This window comes from Candoia aspera, chromosome 11 (genome assembly GCF_035149785.1).
Source record: "Candoia aspera isolate rCanAsp1 chromosome 11, rCanAsp1.hap2, whole genome shotgun sequence".
NCBI classification, from domain to species: domain Eukaryota; kingdom Metazoa; phylum Chordata; class Lepidosauria; order Squamata; family Boidae; genus Candoia; species Candoia aspera.
In genome coordinates, this window is record NC_086163.1 from 13,150,331 (window position 1) to 13,165,873 (window position 15,543).

Genomic DNA, 15,543 nt, shown 5'->3' on the forward strand with positions numbered 1-15,543 from the left:
CCGGTTGTGGGTTAATCGGAGCTGGTTGTTGCAACTGCTGTAGCATGGCAGCTTGTAATGTGTTGATCTGGAGATCTACTTGTTGCTGGTGTTGCTGTAGGGCTGCTGCCAATTGCTGGATGGCAAGCCGCATTTCTTGGTTTTCTGAAGACATTTCTAAACGTATCTGTTTAATTGCTTGTTCCTCCCTCTTTCGATGGGAGTAGGAGTTTGTTAGGATTGATGTCCTGATTACCAGGAAACACACTGAGGCGAGGACTTGGTCTCTAATATTTATTAGTAGTACTTAACAAGAATCCTAACAAACTGAGAAAGCGTGGGAAAACCCAGCCATATAAACCCCAAAGGTTAAGGCGGTCCCGATCTGTGTCTCTTTGAATGGCTGAACAGTTCCTCAGTGCTACGCATGCGCTTGACAGTCTGGGTGAGAGCCCCCTGCTCGCCATCCTTACTCATGACACATTCCACCCCAAAACTCATGGCGGTGTTCATTTTTGCACTCGGCCTGATTCCGCCCGGCTCACCCCGTGAGGTTTTCCTGACCCCGGGGTCAGGAATTTTTTGATTCCTGGGGCAAAAATTGTGCCGTACCAAATCCAGCATGCAAAAGGACACCTAACCCTTACATTCCATCCCGAATCTCATGGCGGTGTTCATTTTTGCATTCGGCCTGATTCCGCCCGGCTCACCCCGTGAGGTTTTCCTGACCCCGGGGTCAGCAATTTTTTGATTTCTGGGCCAAATATTGTGCCGTCCCAAATCCAACATGAAAAAGCACACCTCACCCTTACATTCCACCCCGAATCTCATGGCGGTGTTCATTTTTGCATTCGGCCTGATTCCGCCCAGCTCACCCCGTGCGGTTTTCCTGACCCCGGGGTCAGGAATTTTTTGATTTCTGGGCCAAAAATTGTGCCGTCCCAAATCCAGCATGAAAAAGCACACCTCACCCTTACATTCCACCCCGAATCTCATGGCGGTGTTCATTTTTGCATTCGGCCTGATTCCGCCCGGCTCACCCCGTGAGGTTTTCCTGACCCCGGGGTCAGCAATTTTTTGATTTCTGGGCCAAAAATTGTGCCGTCCCAAATCCAGCATGCAAAACCACACCTAACCCTTACATTCCACCCCGAATCTCATGGCGGTGTTCATTTTTGCATTCGGCCTGATTCCGCCAGGCTCACCCCGTGAGGCTTTCCTGACCCCTGGTCAAGAATTTTTTGATTTCTGGGCCAAAAATTGTGCCATCCCAAATCCAGCATGCAAAAGCACACCTAACCCTTACATTCCACCCCGAAACTCATGGCGGTGTTCATTTTTGCATTCGGCCTGATTCCGCCCGGCTCACCCCGTGAGGCTTTCCTGACCCCGGCCTCAAGAATTTCTTGATTTCTGCGCCAAAAATTGTGCCGACCCAAATCGAGCATGAAAAAGCAGGCCTCACCCTTACATTCCACCCCGGAGCTCATGGCCGTGTTCATTTTTGCATTCGGCCTGATTCCGCCCGGCTCACCCCGTGAGGTTTTCCTGACCCCGGGGTCAGGAATTTTTTGATTTCTGGGCCAAAAATTGTGCCGTCCCAAATCCAGCATGCAAAAGCACACCTAACCCTTACATTCCACCCCGAAACTCATGGCGGTGTTCATTTTTGCATTCGGCCTTATTCCGCCCGGCTCACCCCATGAGGCTTTCTTGACCCCGGCCTCAAGAATTTCTTGATTTCTGCGCCAAAAATTGTGCCGTCCCAAATCCAGCATGCAAAAGCACACCTAACCCTTACATTCCACCCCGAATCGCATGGCGGTGTTCATTTTTGCATTCCGCCTGATTCCGCCAGGCTCACCCCGTGCGGTTTTCCTGACCCCGGGGTCAGGAATTTTTTGATTTCTGGGCCAAAAATTGTGCCGTCCCAAATCCAGCATGCAAAAGCACACCTCACCCTTACATTCCACCCGGAATCTCATGGCGGTGTTCATTTTTGCATTCGGCCTGATTCCGCCAGGCTCACCCCGTGAGGCTTTCCTGACCCCGGCCTCAAGAATTTCTTGATTTCTGCGCCAAAAATTGTGCCGACCCAAATCGAGCATGAAAAAGCAGGCCTCACCCTTACATTCCACCCCGGAGCTCATGGCCGTGTTCATTTTTGCATTCGGCCTGATTCCACCCGGCTCACCCCGTGAGGTTTTCCTGACCCCGGGGTCAGGAATTTTTTGATTTCTGGGCCAAAAATTGTGCCGTCCCAAATCCAGCATGCAAAAGCACACCTAACCCTTACATTCCACCCCGAAACTCATGGCGGTGTTCATTTTTGCATTCGGCCTTATTCCGCCCGGCTCACCCCAAGAGGCTTTCCTGACCCCGGCCTCAAGAATTTCTTGATTTCTGCGCCAAAAATTGTGCCGTCCCAAATCCAGCATGCAAAAGCACACCTAACCCTTACATTCCACCCCGAATCGCATGGCGGTGTTCATTTTTGCATTCCGCCTGATTCCGCCAGGCTCACCCCGTGCGGTTTTCCTGACCCCGGGGTCAGGAATTTTTTGATTTCTGGGCCAAAAATTGTGCCGTCCCAAATCCAGCATGCAAAAGCACACCTAACCCTTACATTCCACCCCGAATCTCATGGCGGTGTTCATTTTTGCATTCGGCCTGATTCCGCCCGGCTCACCCCGTGAGGTTTTCCTGACCCCTGGTCAAGAATTTTTTGATTCCTGGGGCAAAAATTGTGCCGTACCAAATCCAGCATGCAAAAGCAAACCTAACCCTTACATTCTACCCTGAAACTCATGGCGGTGTTCATTTTTGCATTCGGCCTGTTTCCGCCCGGCTCACCCCGTGAGGTTTTCCTGACCCCAGGGTCAGGAATTTTTTGATTCCTGGGGCAAAAATTGTGCCGTACCAAATCCAGCACGCAAAAGTACACCTAACCCTTACATTCTACCCTGAAACTCATGGCGGTGTTCATTTTTGCATTCGGCCTGATTCTGCCCGGCTCACCCCGTGAGGTTTTCCTGACCCCGGGGTCAGGAATTTTTTGATTTCTGGGCCAAAAATTGTGCCGTCCCAAATCCAGCATGCAAAAGCACACCTAACCCTTACATTCCACCCCGAATCTCATGGCGGTGTTCATTTTTGCATTTGGCCTGATTCCGCCCGGCTCACCCCGTGAGGTTTTCCTGACCCCGGGGTTAGCAATTTTTTGATTTCTGAGCCAAAAATTGTGCCGTCCCAAATCCAGCATGCAAAAGCACACCTAACCCTTACATTCCACCCCGAATCTCATGGCGGTGTTCATTTTTGCATTTGGCCTGATTCCGCCAGGCTCACCCTGTGAGGTTTTCCTGACCCCGGGGTCAGGAATTTTTTGATTTCTGGGCCAAAAATTGTGCCGTCCCAAATCCAGCATGCAAAAGCACACCTCACCCTTACATTCCACCCCGAATCTCATGGCGGTGTTCATTTTTGCATTCGGCCTGATTCCGCCCGGCTCACCCCGTGAGGTTTTCCTGACCCCGGGGTCAGAAATTTTTTGATTTCTGGGCCAAAAATTGTGCCGTCCCAAATCCAGCATGCAAAAGCACACCTAACCCTAACATTCCACCCCGAATCACATGGCGGTGTTCATTTTTGTATTCCGCCTGATTCCGCCAGGCTCACCCCGTGCGGTTTTCCTGACCCCGGGGTCAGGAATGTTTTGATTTCTGGGCCAAAAATTGTGCCGTCCCAAATCCAGCATGCAAAAGCAGACCTCACCCTTACATTCCACCCCGAATCTCATGGCGGTGTTCATTTTTGCATTCGGCCTGATTCTGCCCGGCTCACCCCGTGAGGTTTTCCTGACCCCTGGTCAAGAATTTTTTGATTTCTGGGCCAAAAATTGTGCCATCCCAAATCCAGCATGCAAAAGCACACCTAACCCTTACATTCCACCCCGAAACTCAAGGCGGTGTTCATTTTTGCATTCAGCCTGATTCCGCCCGGCTCACCCCGTGAGGTTTTACTGACCCCGGGGTCAGGAATTTTTTGATTTCTGGGCCAAAAATTGTGCCGTCCCAAATCCAGCATGCAAAAGCACACCTAACCCTTACATTCCACCCCGAAACTCGTGGCGGTGTTCATTTTTGCATTCCGCCTGATTCCGCCAGGCTCACCCCGTGCGGTTTTCCTGACCCCTGGTCAAGAATTTTTTGATTTCTGGGCCAAAAATTGTGCCGTCCCAAATCCAGCATGGAAAAGCACACCTCACCCTTACATTCCACCCCGAATCTCATGGCGGTGTTCATTTTTGCATTCGGCCTGATTCTGCCCGGCTCACCCCGTGAGGTTTTCCTGACCCCTGGTCAAGAATTTTTTGATTTCTGGGCCAAAAATTGTGCCATCCCAAATCCAGCATGCAAAAGCACACCTAACCCTTACATTCCACCCCCAAACTCATGGCGGTGTTCATTTTTGCATTCGGCCTGATTCCGCCGGGCTCACCCCGTGAGGTTTTCCTGACCCCGGGGTCAGGAATTTTTTGATTTCTGGGCCAAAAATTGTGCCGTCCCAAATCCAGCATGCAAAAGCACACCTAACCCTGACATTCCACCCCGAATCTCATGGCGGTGTTCATTTTTGCATTCGGCCTTATTCCGCCAGGCTCACCCCGTGCGGTTTTCCTGACCCCGGGGTCAGGAATTTTTTGATTTCTGGGCCAAAAATTGTGCCGTCCCAAATCCAGCATGCAAAAGCACACCTAACCCTTACATTCCACCCCGAATCGCATGGCGGTGTTCATTTTTGCATTCCGCCTGATTCCGCCAGGCTCACCCCGTGCGCTTTTCCTGACCCCGGGGTTAGGAATTTTTTGATTTCTGGGCCAAAAATTGTGCCGTCCCAAATCCAGCATGCAAAAGCACACCTATCCCTTACATTCCACCCCGAATCTCATGGCGGTGTTCATTTTTGCATTCGGCCTGATTCCGCCCGGCTCACCCCGTGAGGTTTTCCTGACCCCGGGGTCAGGAATTTTTTGATTTCTGGGCCAAAAATTGTGCCGTCCCAAATCCAGCATGCAAAAGCACACCTAACCCTTACATTCCACCCCGAATCTCATGGCGGTGTTCATTTTTGCATTCGGCCTGATTCCGACCGGCTCACCCCGTGAGGTTTTCCTGACCCCTGGTCAAGAATTTTTTGATTTCTGGGCCAAAATTTGTGCCGTCCCAAATCCAGCATGCAAAAGCACACCTAACCCTTACATTCCACCCCGAAACTCGTGGCGGTGTTCATTTTTGCATTCGGCCTGATTCCGCCCGGCTCACCCCGTGAGGTTTTCCTGACCCCGGGGTCAGGAATTTTTTGATTTCTATGCCAAAAATTGTGCCGTCCAAAATCGAGCATGAAAAAGCACACCTAACCCTTAAATTCCACCCTGAATCTCATGGCGGTGTTCATTTTTGCATTCGGCCTGATTCCGCCCGGCTCACCCCGTGAGGTTTTCCTGACCCCGGGGTCAGGAATTTTTTGATTTCTATGCCAAAAATTCTCCCGTCCCAAATCCAGCATGCAAAAGCACACCTAACCCTTACATTCCACGCCGAACCTCATGGCGGTGTTCATTTTTGCATTCGGCCTTATTCCGCCCGGCTCACCCCGTGAGGCTTTCCTGACCCCGGCCTCAAGAATTTCTTTATTTCTGCGCCAAAAATTGTGCCGACCCAAATCGAGCATGAAAAAGCAGGCCTCACCCTTACATTCCACCCCGGAGCTCATGGCCGTGTTCATTTTTGCATTCGGCCTGATTCCGCCCGGCTCACCCCGTGAGGTTTTCCTGACCCCGGGGTCAGGAATTTTTTGATTTCTGGGCCAAAAATTGTGCCGTCCCAAATCCAGCATGCAAAAGCACACCTAACCCTTACATTCCACCCCGAAACTCATGGCTGTGTTCATTTTTGCATTCGGCCTTATTCCGCCCGGCTCACCCCATGAGGCTTTCCTGACCCCGGCCTCAAGAATTTCTTGATTTCTGCGCCAAAAATTGTGCCGTCCCAAATCCAGCATGCAACAGCACACCTAACCCTTACATTCCACCCCGAATCGCATGGCGGTGTTCATTTTTGCATTCCGCCTGATTCCGCCAGGCTCACCCCGTGCGGTTTTCCTGACCCCGGGGTCAGGAATTTTTTGATTTCTGGGCCAAAAATTGTGCCGTCCCAAATCCAGCATGCAAAAGCACACCTAACCCTTACATTCCACCCCGAATCTCATGGCGGTGTTCATTTTTGCATTCGGCCTGATTCCGCCCGGCTCACCCCGTGAGGTATTCCTGACCCCGGGGTCAGGAATTTTTTGTGATCTGGGCCAAAACTTGTGCCGTCCCAAATCCAGCATGCAAAAGCACACCTCACCCTTACATTCCACCCCGAAACTCGTGGCGGTGTTCATTTTTGCATTCCGCCTGATTCCGCCCGGCTCACCCCGTGAGGTTTTCCTGACCCCGGGGTCAGGAATTTTTTGATTTCTGGGACAAAAATTGTGCCGTCCCAAATCCAGCATGCAAAAGCACACCTAACCCTTACATTCCACCCCGAATCTCATGGCGGTGTTCATTTTTGCATTCGGCCTGATTCCGACCGGCTCACCCCGTGAGGTTTTCCTGACCCCTGGTCAAGAATTTTTTGATTTCTGGGCCAAAATTTGTGCCGTCCCAAATCCAGCATGCAAAAGCACACCTAACCCTTACATTCCACCCCGAAGCTCGTGGCGGTGTTCATTTTTGCATTCGGCCTGATTCCGCCCGGCTCACCCCGTGAGGTTTTCCTGACCCCGGGGTCAGGAATTTTTTGATTTCTATGCCAAAAATTGTGCCGTCCAAAATCGAGCATGAAAAAGCACACCTAACCCTTAAATTCCACCCTGAATCTCATGGCGGTGTTCATTTTTGCATTCGGCCTGATTCCGCCCGGCTCACCCCGTGAGGTTTTCCTGACCCCGGGGTCAGGAATTTTTTGATTTCTATGCCAAAAATTGTCCCGTCCCAAATCCAGCATGCAAAAGCACACCTAACCCTTAAATTCCACCCCGAAACTCAAGGCGGTGTTCATTTTTGCATTCGGCCTGATTCCGCCCGGCTCACCCCGTGAGGTTTTCCTGACCCCGGGGTCAGGAATTTTTTGATTTCTGGGCCAAAAATTGTGCCGTCCCAAATCCAGCATGCAAAAGCACACCTAACCCTTACATTCCACCCCGAAACTCGTGGCGGTGTTCATTTTTGCATTCCGCCTGATTCCGCCAGGCTCACCCCGTGCGGTTTTCCTGACCCCTGGTCAAGAATTTTTTGATTTCTGGGCCAAAAATTGTGCCGTCCCAAATCCAGCATGCAAAAGCACACCTCACCCTTACATTCCACCCCGAATCTCATGGCGGTGTTCATTTTTGCATTCGGCCTGATTCTGCCCGGCTCACCCCGTGAGGTTTTCCTGACCCCTGGTCAAGAATTTTTTGATTTCTGGGCCAAAAATTGTGCCATCCCAAATCCAGCATGCAAAAGCACACCTAACCCTTACATTCCGCCCCGAAACTCATGGCGGTGTTCATTTTTGCATTCGGCCTGATTCCGCCCGGCTCACCCCGTGAGGTTTTCCTGACCCCGGGGTCAGGAATTTTTTGATTTCTGGGCCAAAAATTGTGCCGTCCCAAATCCAGCATGCAAAAGCACACCTAACCCTGACATTCCACCCCGAATCTCATGGCGGTGTTCATTTTTGCATTCGGCCTTATTCCGCCCGGCTCACCCCATGAGGCTTTCCTGACCCCGGCCTCACGAATTTCTTGATTTCTGCACCAAAACTTGTGCCGTCCCAAATCCAGCATGCAAAAGCACACCTCACCCTTACATTCCACCCCGAAACTCGTGGCGGTGTTCATTTTTGCATTCCGCCTGATTCCGCCCGGCTCACCCCGTGACGTTTTCCTGACCCCGGGGTAAGGAATTTTTTGATTTCTGGGCCAAAAATTGTGCCGTCCCAAATCCAGCATGCAAAAGCACACCTAACCCTTACATTCCACCCCGAATCTCATGGCGGTGTTCATTTTTGCATTCGGCCTGATTCCGACCGGCTCACCCCGTGAGGTTTTCCTGACCCCTGGTCAAGAATTTTTTGATTTCTGGGCCAAAATTTGTGCCGTCCCAAATCCAGCATGCAAAAGCACACCTAACCCTTACATTCCACCCCGAAACTCATGGCGGTGTTCATTTTTGCATTCGGCCTGATTCCGCCCGGCTCACCCCGTGAGGTTTTCCTGACCCCGGGGTCAGGAATTTTTTGATTTCTGGGCCAAAAATTGTGCCGTCCCAAATCCAGCATGCAAAAGCACACCTAACCCTGACATTCCACCCCGAATCTCATGGCGGTGTTCATTTTTGCATTCGGCCTTATTCCGCCCGGCTCACCCCATGAGGCTTTCCTGACCCCGGCCTCAGGAATTTCTTGATTTCTGCACCAAAAATTGTGCCGTCCCAAATCCAGCATGCAAAAGCACACCTAACCCTTACATTCCACCCCGAATCGCATGGCGGTGTTCATTTTTGCATTCCGCCTGATTCCGCCAGGCTCACCCCGTGCGGTTTTCCTGACCCCGGGGTCAGGAATTTTTTGATTTCTGGGCCAAAAATTGTGCCGTCCCAAATCCAGCATGCAAAAGCACACCTAACCCTTACATTCCACCCCGAATCTCATGGCGGTGTTCATTTTTGCATTCGGCCTGATTCCGCCCGGCTCACCCCGTGAGGTTTTCCTGACCCCGGGGTCAGGAATTTTTTGTGATCTGGGCCAAAACTTGTGCCGTCCCAAATCCAGCATGCAAAAGCACACCTCACCCTTACATTCCACCCCGAAACTCGTGGCGGTGTTCATTTTTGCATTCGGCCTGATTCTGCCCGGCTCACCCCGTGAGGTTTTCCTGACCCCGGGGTCAGGAATTTTTTGATTTCTGCGCCAAAAATTGTGCCGACCCAAATCGAGCATGAAAAAGCACACCTAACCCTTACATTCCACCCCGAACCTCATGGCGGTGTTCATTTTTGCATTCGGCCTGATTCCGCCCGGCTCACCCCGTGAGGTTTTCCTGACCCCGGGCTCAAGAATTTCTTGATTTCTGCACCAAAAATTGTGCCGACCCAAATCGAGCATGAAAAAGCACACCTAACCCTTACATTCCACCCCGAATCTCATGGCGGTGTTCATTTTTGCATTCGGCCTGATTCCGCCCGGCTCACCCCGTGAGGTTTTCCTGACCCCGGGGTCAGGAATTTTTTGATTTCTATGCCAAAAATTGTGCCGTCCAAAATCGAGCATGAAAAAGCACACCTAACCCTTACATTCCACCCTGAATCTCATGGCGGTGTTCATTTTTGCATTCGGCCTGATTCCGCCCGGCTCACCCCGTGAGGTTTTCCTGACCCCGGGGTCAGGAATTTTTTGATTTCTGGGCCAAAAATTGTGCCGTCCCAAATCCAGCATGCAAAAGCACACCTAACCCTTAAATTCCACCCTGAATCTCATGGCGGTGTTCATTTTTGCATTCGGCCTGATTCCGCCCGGCTCAACCCGTGAAGTTTTCCTGACCCCGGGGTCAGGAATTTTTTGATTTCTGGGCCAAAAATTGTGCCGTCCCAAATCCAGCATGCAAAAGCACACCTCACCCTTACATTCCACCCCGAAACTCATGGCGGTGTTCATTTTTGCATTCGGCCTGATTCCGCCCGGCTCACCCCATGCGGTTTTCCTGACCCCGGGGTCAGGAATTTTTTGATTTCTGCGCCAAAAATTGTGCCGTCCCAAATCGAGCATGAAAAAGCACACCTAACCCTTAAATTCCACCCCGAACCTCATGGCGGTGTTCATTTTTGCATTCGGCCTGATTCCGCCAGGCTCTCCCCGTGAGGTTTTCCTGACCCCGGGGTCAGGAATTTTTTGATTTCTGGGCCAAAAATTGTGCCGTCCCAAATCCAGCATACAAAAGCACACCTAACCCTTAAATTCCACCCTGAATCTCATGGCGGTGTTCATTTTTGCATTCGGCCTGATTCCGCCCGGCTCAACCCGTGAAGTTTTCCTGACCCCGGGGTCAGCAATTTTTTGATTTCTGGGCCAAAAATTGTGCCGTCCCAAATCCAGCATGCAAAAGCACACCTCACCCTTACATTCCACCCCGAAACTCATGGCGGTGTTCATTTTTGCATTCGGCCTGATTCCGCCCGGCTCACCCCGTGAGGTTTTCCTGACCCCGGGGTCAGCAATTTTTTGATTTCTGGGCCAAAAATTGTGCCGTCCCAAATCCAGCATGCAAAAGCACACCTAACCCTTACATTCCACCCCGAACCTCATGGCGGTGTTCATTTTTGCATTCGGCCTGATTCCGCCCGGCTCTCCCCGTGAGGTTTTCCTGACCCCGGGGTCAGGAATTTTTTGATTTCTGGGCCAAAAATTGTGCCGTCCCAAATCCAGCATGCAAAAGCACACCTAACCCTTAAATTCCACCCTGAATCTCATGGCGGTGTTCATTTTTGCATTCGGCCTGATTCCGCCCGGCTCACCCCGTGAGGTTTTCCTGACCCCGGGGTCAGGAATTTTTTGATTTCTGGGCCAAAAATTGTGCCGTCCCAAATCCAGCATGCAAAAGCACACCTAACCCTTACATTCCACCCCGAAACTCATGGCGGTGTTCATTTTTGCATTCGGCCTGATTCCGCCAGGCTCACCCCGTGAGGTTTTCCTGACCCCGGGGTCAGGAATTTTTTGATTTCTGGGCCAAAAATTGTGCCGTCCCAAATCCAGCATGCAAAAGCACACCTAACCCTTACATTCCACCCCGAAACTCATGGCGGTGTTCATTTTTGCATTCGGCCTGATTCCGCCCGGCTCACCCCGTGAGGTTTTCCTGACCCCGGGGTCAGGAATTTTTTTGATTTCTGGGCCAAAAATTGTGCCATCCCAAATCGAGCATGCAAAAGCACTCCTAGCCCTTACATTCCACCCCGAATCTCATGGCGGTGTTCATTTTTGCATTTGGCCTGATTCCACCTGGCTCACCCCGTGAGGTTTTCCTGACCCCGGGGTCAAGAATTTTTTGATTTCTGGGCCAAAAATTGTGCCGTCCCAAATCCAGCACGCAAAAGCACACCTAACCCTTACATTCCACCCCGAATCTCATGGCGGTGTTCATTTTTGCATTCGGCCTGATTCTGCCCGGCTCACCCCGTGAGGTTTTCCTGACCCCGGGCTCAAGAATTTCTTGATTTCTGCACCAAAAATTGTGCCGACCCAAATCGAGCATGAAAAAGCACACCTAACCCTTACATTCCACCCCGAATCTCATGGCGGTGTTCATTTTTGCATTCGGCCTGATTCCGCCTGGCTCACCCCGTGAGGTTTTCCTGACCCCGGGGAATGGTCCAATCAGAACTCTACCTAACTCTACCCCTTTGGCCTTCACTTTCCACATCCTCCCTAGTTCCTCCTTCAGGCCCTGGTACTTCTCCAGCTTCTCACACTCCTTCTTCCTGATGTTGCTGTCACTTGGCACCACTACATCTATCACCACCACTGTCTTCTGGTCCTTGTCTACTACCACAATGTCTGGTTGATTGGCCAATACCTCCCTGTCCATCTGGAGTATATATATCCATCAAAAAGAAATAGCTATTGATAAGCCCACCCACCATGATTCTGCCTCGCTATAATTGACTCATTTTTGGCTTTCTCCCAATTTGGTGCCTTCTAGGTGGATTGGACTACAACCATGCAGCAAGATGGCTGAGACTTCTTGGATTGTAGTCCCTCACGTCAGCACCAGGATGGGCAAAGCTGCAGTACAACTCATTGAAGCACTGATTTCAGTGGGCAAAATTTATGTCCTGCTGAAACTGAGAACACATATAGGAAGTGCTTCATTTACAGTTGGTTTGGAGATCCATCATGCTATAAAAAGACATGTCATTACCATGTCTCATGGTTTGTAGGCAGGGTGGAAGTAACAGCCCTTTTAGTCATTGTTGTCTAAGATATTGAGAACGAACACAGCACATTCGTATTAGATGGATTCTTGCATTTTACATCTTTGCTTCTACTGAGAAGCCTATGAGTAAAAGATCTTCAGATGAGGAAAAGGCTGCTAAATTCTATGCCTTTCCAATCATACTCAATCACAACCAAATTATATTTCATCCAATTTTTTTTCCTAGCCTTCCGGGCACGATGGACGTAAGTAACTAAGCAACAACAAATGACATTGCTATGGCTCCCCCCCTCCCCGAAGGCTGTTGGAACTCATCACGCTCAAATACATTAGTGATGCCATTGCCCTTATAAAAATATATCCACAAAATGAAAAAGCAATAAGAAGGTACTGCGGCCATTTTGTTATTTTCCTTTTGCATAGAAAGGGTTGATGTACATAACAAATTGAGTTCTGGACTGTACCATTTAAAGCTGCAATTGGGGGATTCTATTTTCATCTCCTTCACTCCTCCTGGAGAACTATAGCCTAGCAAAGTTTGGTCTTAAGGAAAACCTTCCTGTTGGTGTTGTTTGCCAGGTAAAGCGGTACAGTTCCAAATTCTGCCACTCCATCCTGTGTGGAGTAATAAAAGAGCAAATCTACATGTCTGATCATGCTCCTGTTGTATGTTTCTGAGCACCACTTGTTTAAAAGGATGGAGATAAAGTGGGAAGGAAGGATGGTCCAAAAAGCTGGACATGTTTGGTTTGGGAAACAAAGTTGGGAAACAAAGTTGAAACTTGATAGCTCTCTTTAGATACCTGAAGGTCTATCATTGTGAAACCTGGAGTTCTGTTGGAGCAAGCAAGAACCAGTGAATGGACATGACTGAGAAGTTTCTGTTTTTTCTGTTTTCTTAATGATAAGAAATGTTCAGTTTTGGAACCGGTAATGTTGGGACTCAGTAATCAAACTCTCCTCGCAGCAGAAATAACTCATGAGAGCTGCATTGGATATCCCTCACTGAGCTGGATGAAAATTTGTAGTTGTTATCTTGCATTTATGATAGTCTCTGGTTTAGACCAAGGATATTTCTTCCCCTTTCTTTGCCTCTAAAGCATCTTTCTTTTATTAACTTAAAAAAATCAAATGAATAACAATTCTCCAGCTCCATCTGGTGGTGGGAAAAATAAACTGGAACATAAAAGAGTTTCAGCTCAGTAAATAGGGCATTGAGGACTCTACTCTCTTTTTCAAGTACAGAGTTCTTCCTGTGCTGTAGTTAAAGTCCTAGCAGCTACATTCAAACAAAACTTAAAATTTGATTAAATTTAATTCTATTCACTATGTGTGGCTTAGCATATTATGCAGACCTGACCCATTTGGTTAGGTTGTGGTTAAATATATTGTGAAGCCCATAAACATGTGAATTTAGTACTCAAGTTAAGCATTCTAAGATTATTTATTGATCCATTTGTTTGTTTGTTTGTTCTTTAATCAGTTTACATGGCACTCCTAACATAAATTGTGACTCTAGGTGACTAGCATAGGATTAAAACCAGGAAGTCACTGGCACTTCTTTTGACTCTGCCCCTGCTTCTTCTTGCTGCAATTATAATGCTTTCTCCAAATGGGGAACTTTAGAGGAGAAACTTTTTCATCAAGAGATGCTGCAAGAAATTGCTGGAATGCCACAGCATTAGGCGTCCCTATGGATTATCATAATCCTAAAACAGACAAAAATACAGCTAGACTAGGAACAGCTTGAGGGGGTTTCCTATGCTGTGAGATGCAAAGCTTCCAACAAATCTCATATCAATTCTAAATGTAGCAAAGAAGGACCTTAGTTCAGTGGTACAAGCCTGCCTTGCATGAATTTCCATTTCTTGACGGGGCTAGGAAACATGTCTGATTTCAGTCCACTGTCATCTCTCAGTATAAAATTTGTTCCTTGATATTTCTAGATAAGGCACTCCCTTGGTCTAATTTGCTCTTCCAACTGCACAAGCTTATTGGAAAGCTTGGGAAAACTGTGTGTTCGAAGGCTCTGAAAAATTTTCAAGTTAACCTTACCGTATCTGAGCAGCAAAAATCCAGATCATCACTAGATGGCAGCAAAGTTAGTTTTCTGCATCTCTACTGCCAGCCAATGGTCATGCAGCTCAGGTATGGTACCCCTATTGGAGTACTACATTAGGGCTTATTTGTTATCTTCCTGATTCTGTACTTGTTTTACCTGATCTCTTCAGTCATCCCAGAATCCTGACATGCTCATCTTGAAGGAGAAGATACATGTTGGGGGCTGAGGTTCTCTTTCCCCAAACTCAGCTGGCTAGAAATATTAATTGCACACTCTGAAAAATGGATGCAAATCCTCAGAAAACAAGACATAGCTTATTCATGAAGATTGTCTATTGCCTTTGGGCCTTCTTCTCAGCTTCCAAGAGTCATCTGTTCAGCCCAGGGGAAAAGCATCAACAGACCTTTGATCTAACCCAACAGGGCTCAGCTTCTGTTCCTGTCTTATGTGATTTAGTCACATGTGGCAACCAAATATCTTGGGATAACCCTTCTCTGTCCACTGCCTACAAGATTAGGCTTCCCAATCAGAATAACTGACAGAGCAATGCATTGTCTAAATGCGAAAATTTGCCTGTTACTTTCTTTTCGTGGCTGATTCCTCCACTAATCATCCTTATTCAGTTCCTTTTTTCCACTGGATCTAGGGTGAAAGTTGTCTTTCCGGACAAGGCAGTTGTCTTTTTTGTAATTCAGTGGGCTCAACTCTTTCTTGCTTCATTGGAATTCAAAGCCTATAGGATTAAAGCAAGTGTGTGAACAGAGAGGCATCAGAGTGGATCAAGATAATAAAAAAAAAGGTTTATTTGTCCCAGCAGATGGCACTCTTGTCTGCTGGCCCCTCCTGACACTCTGTATCACGCTGCTGTTTAACAACCAATGGAAATTGCTCCCTTGGTTATCGTCCTTGTTTCACATGCAATTTAAAAAGCTTGCTTTGGTGCTTGTGCAAAAATTCACATCAACTGGAACTGCCAAAGGCTAATTCTTCCATTAAATAGCTTCCCTTGCTTTGAGGGCTGTAGATCCAGTCTCCTTTTATTGTGTTTTGGCATAGAAAGGCTTGCTAACTGAGAGGTCTCTCTCTCTCTTCTTTAAGTAAAAAGCTCTATTGATCACTCTCGTACATTTATTGTTCTTATAAATTATGCAGTGAGGCTCCTGGGCCTTGTCCTTCTGAATTGATGTAGTGGTTGCGTGGCAAGCTTTGCAACTTAAACAGACCCGCATACCTCTCAATACATGCAAGATAATGCATCCCCAAATCCAGAACACACACAATTGAACAAGGAATTGCAAGCAGACACATTAGTTTGTGCTTGGGATCACAGTGGCTGTGATTGGGCATCATAAGAAAACTTGGTTTATTGTGACATGAACAAGCCTAGCCATTGCCTAGGCTCCTGTTTATTCCATCTTTCCTATTTGTCTAGTGTAGCTGCAAAGGGCTGGGAAGTGCTTGTTCTGTTCTGAAGCATGCCA